This window comes from Rhineura floridana, chromosome 18, assembly GCF_030035675.1.
Source record: "Rhineura floridana isolate rRhiFlo1 chromosome 18, rRhiFlo1.hap2, whole genome shotgun sequence".
Lineage (NCBI taxonomy): Eukaryota > Metazoa > Chordata > Lepidosauria > Squamata > Rhineuridae > Rhineura > Rhineura floridana.
Genome location: NC_084497.1, coordinates 17,841,653 through 17,848,412, shown reverse-complemented (window position 1 = coordinate 17,848,412; position 6,760 = coordinate 17,841,653).

The window sequence follows — 6,760 nt, the reverse complement described above, 5'->3', positions numbered from 1 at the left end:
TGACCCCTGATGGGCTTAATGGGGAACTGGAATTTCAGACTATCCCTTCTTTACTCTTTGTTTATGGTCTCATGCATTCCTGGGATGACAAATTAGGAACACCTGAAGTTGCAGGCTTTGCAATATATATATAATGTGTATGTATTCAGTTTTCCTCTTTAAACTAAATTAGATTAAATTATAAATTTGAGCATTTTTGCTGTTAGAGATCTCTACAGACAATTTTATATAAGTATTTACAAAATATTTTCCAATGATTATTTTGTGATCTATGAAGTACTTGTATTTTAATGCTGTATTTTCAGCTCAAAATCACATAATGCTGAAAGAAATTTTTTTTCTTAGGAAAGCCCAAAGCATTTTGGCCTCTAATATAGCTGGCCAAACATTTTAGAGGCCAAAATGCTTTGGGCTTTCCAAAGAAAAAAAAAATTCTTTCAGCATTATGTGATTTCCCCCCCCCCTTCCTTTGTGGCTCGACACTAGTGTGTGTCCGTTGTCCAGTCTACTTTGTGGCACTGAAGGCAGCAAAATAGACTGATGTCTCTTACTCCATTATGTCATCAGTGTCTCATCCAGTGCAGCATTAGAGGGTGGTCTGAGACTTTTTACATATTGGCCTGAAGGAGATGGTAGTAACCTCAGTAGTTCCCTGTGACATATTTGCCAATGTTATGTAGTGACCAGAGTGTTGGATTAGGACCTGGACGAGCAGAGTTCAAATCCCCAATTAGCCCTGTAACCCACTGGGTGACCTTGGACCAATCAGTACCTCTCAGCCTAATCTACGTCACAGGGTAGTTGTGCAGATAAAATGGAGGAGAGGAGCACATACGCCATCTTGAGCTCCTTGGAGGAAAGGTGGGCTACTAATGTAATAATATATTTTTTTAAGTTGCATGGATCCATAGGGATTTAGGCTCCACTATCACAGCAGGTTAATTTCCAGATGCCCACAGTGGTGCCTGGTCAGGTGTTCATGGATGAGTTTCAGAGGCTAAGGCTTAAGGATGTGGTCAAGGTGCTTGGACAGGTGACCACTGTGGTTCTTTCCCTTGCCCCCTCATAGCTGATAGCATCTGTGAGAGAGCTGGCATGGACTCGGAGAGTGAGTGGCCCCAGGCTGTCTGAAAGAGTCAATCATGAGATTACTCCTTAGGAAACTCTCATTGAACTTAGAAGATCTGAATAACTGTAGGCCAATGGCAAATGTAAGATGGCTCATGTAGGGAAAGAGACAGGGGGAGAATGTGTGTCTTGATTCTGCTTAATGTCTTGGCAACTTTGGATACCATCTTCCACTCTATCCTTCTGGTGAGATTGTCTCAGTTAGGAGTAAGAGGCACTATTATGCAGTGGTTCTCTTTCTACTTGGATGGTCATCTCCACAAAGTGGCGCTTGAAGGATGTTGTTCATCTCCATGGAGCCTCCAGTGTGGGGTTCTTCAGGTTTGGTGTTATCAGAGCTTGGAAAAATTACTTTCTTGAACTACAACTCCTATCAGCCCAATCCAGTGGCCATGCTGGCTGGGGCTGATGGGAGATGTAGTTTAAAAAAGTAACTTTTCAAAACTCTGGGTGTTATCCCCCATACTGTTTAACATCTACATGAAGCCACTGAGTGGGGTCATCTGAACATTTGGAGAGTATTGTCAACAGTATGCTGATGACACACAACTCTACTTCTCCTTTATAGCTCAAGGATGTGTAGTGGTGAGGGCTCTCCACTTAAATGACTGCCCTTCCCACATGAACCTGCCTGGACTCTGAGGTCATCATCGCCATCTGCATCATCTGCACCAAGGGAGCTCTGGAGGGTGGCAACAAGATAATGGGTCTTGGAGGAAACTCCCCATCCATGGAATGCTCTCTCCAGGGACACCTCTCTGGTGCCAACTTTGTCATTGTTTCAGCACAAGGCCAAGACATAAAAGTCTAATAATAAATAAATAAAAATAAATTCCTGTTTGCCCAGGTGTGGCTGGATGTTTCTATTCTGATTATGCATTTAATGCACTTACGTGTTTTGATTATTTTATTTTTAGTATGGTTTAATATTGCTTTGAAACCTCTTTTTTTGGTAGTGTGAAGCGATATATAAGTTTAATAAAACTAAATTTCAAACAAAAATAATTATGGATCCTGTCATATTTCATTGCACCTTGTAATATCATACTTTTCTGGCAACAAAACCTTTCCCTATTTGCAATTAAGAAATCTATCAACCCAGGCAGCAAAATAATGCCCAGAAGAGGAAACGTATCCCACCTCACAGAGTGGCTTTGTGGGCTGGTGCGATGCATTTAAGAATATCCTGTGCAATCCACACTGCCTAAAACTTGCAGTGGAGTCGGCACCTGTTTGGAAGGGGAGAGGGAAACGGGTGCCACGGAAGAAGACAACATGTTCTCCCTTGATGGTGATTAGTTTATCTGAGAGGAAAATGCTTCTTTCATAGCAAGAACCGTTTCATTCTTCCCAGCTATGTGACTTGGAACTCTGATAGCAACTGTTGTAAGACAAGCCTCGAGTCTCTGCACGGGGCGCTAATTGTGGGGTGGAGCACACCCCAGGCAGCAATGGGAGGAAGGAGTTAGAATCCTCCCATCTATGACATGGCTCTCGCGAGATCACCCACAATCCTGGGCAGTCTCGCAAGAGCAGCCAAGTGGTGGAGCCAGACCCGGGCCTTTCAAGGCCCCAGTCTCCTGTGAGCCATCCTCTTTCTTCATGTGCCAGCTTACCCACCCACCCTCACTCTTTGTGTGTCACTGAGCTGTGTTTAAATAGGTTGCTGGTTGACAGGGCCAGATAGGAATTTTTCCTCTCAACGAATCTGGCCCCATGGTTGAACAGGTATTTTTTCGCCTATCCCTCAGTGGTTAGCTGTGCAGTTGTTAGGCGTTCACTCACTTCTGTCACAACTTTAGGTGGAAATGGCATTGGGCAGGATCAATCGTAAGGGGGACTCCCAAAAGGAGCCCAGTGGGGGTACACGATGGCCATGCCCCTAGCTCGGGAGGGGCACCGCCTCATCCAGCTCACAACCCCTCCCACTGGTTGGTCAGTGGGACCACCGGTGCCTTGGGTTCACCCCCCACTTGGGTCTAAAGCAGGCCAACTCTCAAGGGTAGTTCCCAACTGCTTGTTGGTTGATTACCATTCCTCCAGCATGGGCTGCTGGAATGAAATGGACCCTTGCCCTACTGCCATGCCAACCCTGCTTTACTTGCTCTTATCAATAAAGTTGTGGCCTTACTTCACCCATAAACCTGTGTCTGGCTGTGTTATTCCCATTGCTAAAGGGGGCGCAACATGCTCCTACCCCACAACTTACAGGAGGGATAGTCAACATGGTGCCCTCCAGATATTGTTGAATTACAACTCCCATCAGCCCCAGCCATCATCTCCAATCCTCAGGGATGAAGGGTGTGGCAATCCAGCACCATCTGGAAGAAACCATGTTGGCTACCCCCAGCTTATAGCATGGGTGGGGGACCTCCAGCCTGCAGGCCTAATTAGACGTTCCAGGATTCCTAATTTGTCCCATGAGACAGTTTTTTTCCCCCACATGGCCCTCATTAGACATCATATGAGATCAGGTGTAAGACAGGAAAAAGCATTTGGGATCATTAAAGTGTGCTCCTGACAGGACTCCAGACATGCCTGGGGCCTTGGGCACCAGCTTGCCCCGTGTCCTGGTGGAACACGTGCACTCACACATGCACACACTCACACACACATGCGCAATCACACACACACACAGACATGCTCTCACACACATGTGCGCTCATACACATATGTGTGCACTCCCTCACACACGCACTTACCTGTCTCTTGCAAGGAGGCAGTTTTTTCCGCCTGCCGGTTGACTGGGTCTGTCCCTCCTGTCTTTTGCAGTTGCAAAGGCTGCTATTTGCATGCATCGCTGCCATCAGTCAAGATAGAGCTGGAGGTTTCCATCCCTGAGGGAAACCTCAGCTGCCATCTTGGTTAATGGCAGTCCTGCATGCGCAGCCCATGCAGCCTCAAAAGGCAGGAAAGACGGGGGGTGGAAGAAGCTACCTCTGTGCGATCCATGGCAACTGGATCCCGTGGATCCCAGAAAAGAGCCCTGCTCCCTCCCCAACCTATTGAGAGGCCCCTCAGGGGCCTCTGTGGCTCCAGGGGTCCTCAGCCAGGGCCCTACCTGGCCACTCTTTGGGACCGGCCCTGGCTCCTGACAATTCCTTTGCAAGCTTGCCAAAGGAACGCCATGCCAAATGCAAGCTGTGCTGCTTCGGCTGGAGTCAGGTTGACTTGCATCACATGACAACAGGCAATGCCACTCCCTAAAAGCCAATCAAATTAACTGAACAGTATAAAGTAGACAAAACGTGAAGGGCTCCAAAAAGTAGGGCCCAGCCCCCAAAAATCCTACTTGGCTGTAACAGGCGACCAGCAATGTCCATACCTCATTAGGGAGGGAGGGCTGGCGTGATCAAACGCAAGGAGGAAGGATTAGGGGGTGGAACGGTCTTAAATACAAGTGATTCATTCCCTCCCATGGAGACGTGACATCACATCACCTGACTCCTTCACCCAATTGGGAGTGGCATTCCCGAGTCCTCCCTGCCTAAGTGGGGCGGAGGCAAACCCGCTTCCATGTGACTGTACGAATGCCATTGCCCCCACATGCGCAAAGAAGACTCGTGAGACATAGCATTGGCTTAAGTGTTATATTTATGAAATATAACCTATTTTGAATCAGTCAACAAATTATGACACGTGGGCAGGTGAGGAATTGAACTATCCTGGCGGGGATGCAATCCCCCCAGACTCCTGGGCATGTCTCACAGCTTATAGCTGTGGCTCCCCAGGCAAGGATATGGGCTCAGACTCACTCCTTGCTAGGTGAGCCTTGGGAGTGGATCCCCCATGGGCATCATGAACCCACTGTACACACCTTCACCCCAATGTGCATGACAGTTCACATGGGCACACCCCAGTTACCCACAGACCCGGAGGACTGCAAGAGTCCTGAAGGGAGTCCTTATCCAATAATGCCTCAGTATACCTCCATCGCTCTCCCCCAAATTCCTCACCTGCCCAAACTTAACAGGTGCATAGCTCATGCTTATATATCTCTTCCCAATATCCCCAACTATTCCGCCAACCCCTTGTACAAATCCTCCAAGGATATATCACATCCTGGTTCAGAGAGGTAAATCCCATCATCCCTAAATAAATGGGGAAAATTAATGCAAATCCTCAAATGTGAGATGAAGCTCCACCCTTTTTCTAGGGCAAGCTTCTTAATCCTCCTGTTCACCCCCCGCCTAGCCCAATCAATTTTATTAGGGTGAACTGCCCCCCTCCATACTTGTCGCTCCAGCAGTGTGGACCAGATGACCCGAAGATGGAGAAATTGTATCTGATCCATCCAAAATCTTGCACCACTTTATAGAACAGATCTAAACCAGGTCGCTGTACGAGGTTGTTCTCACCCAAATGAACAACTAGGATGTTAACTGGGAGGCCAGCTGAGAATGTCCAGCACAATATAGGGAGAAGTTCACCCCATCGCATGCCTCTCCTAGCTAGCCATCGCAAATTGGCCCCAGCTGAAAGAAGGAGCTGGGTTCCCTTGTCCAAAGATGACACTCTCCTGAAGGCCCAGAAGAGAATGGAGTGCCCACATAACAAGACTCTCATGGGGTCAGGTAGTAGCCTCATAAACTGGTACAGAAATGGGGAGAAGTGAACTTAAACCCAGAAAATTCAGAGAAACCAAAATGGACAGATTTATCCAACCCTATGACAGGTTCATCCATCCCTAGCAGGCTTGCAGCCTTTTCATCCTTACCAGCACTCCTTTTGATTCTCAAGGGACTCTGCAGTGTTGTGTGCTTTTGTCTGCTCACATGGACCTTCTAGGAAGGGATGTCGGGCTTCTAGTCTATATGTGAAAAGCCAAGTGCTGTTGGAAGGACAAAAGAGAATGGGTCTTTTCAACACTTTTAGCACACGGGATGCAATGGTTTCATGGAGTTGGCTGAGTCTTTCCCAGCCTGGTACGCTCCAGATATTTGAGAGACCAACTCTCACATCTCATGCAGGCTGGCGACAATAGGAATTTGAGTCCAGTTTCCCAGGAATCATGTGTTCTCCATCTTGTGTCCCATGATGGAACAAAAAAGACAGATATAAAAGTGAGAAAATAAATAAATAAAATGGAAAGAAACATCTGGAAGAGTCCAGGCCAGGGAAGGCCTGTTTGGCTTGTTGCAGATCCTGTTTAACAGTGGCGACCTTGCTTCACCCAGAACTTGAATCTCATGTCTTTATTACCTGGTGGGGGCCAAACTATTTCAAGCTTTGTGGTTCAGATGCGATGTTAACAGAGATTGAAACTTTGCCTCAGTCCTTCTTGATCAGCCGCAAAGATGGAGGAGATGGGTGGAGTGGAAGGTACTGAAATGCAAAATGAAATGCAAAAGTCAGATCACATTTATGTGCAATCCCCTCCCACTTAGGGTGAACTCAGTCCTCTTCCTCACCTTCTCACCTATGTATGGAGTTGTTCAATACACTTGAGAGTTAAAAATGAAAGGAAAGAGAAAAAAGTGGTGGCAGAAGTCAGTGTAGATATCTCAGTCATCTGGACGCCAAAACTCATGAATGAGGCATAAGCTTCTAAGAACTGGCATCTCTCGGCAAAATTTCATTCATGAGTCAAGAACATCTTGCAGTGCCTAACCTCTTGCTCCTAATCTGATTC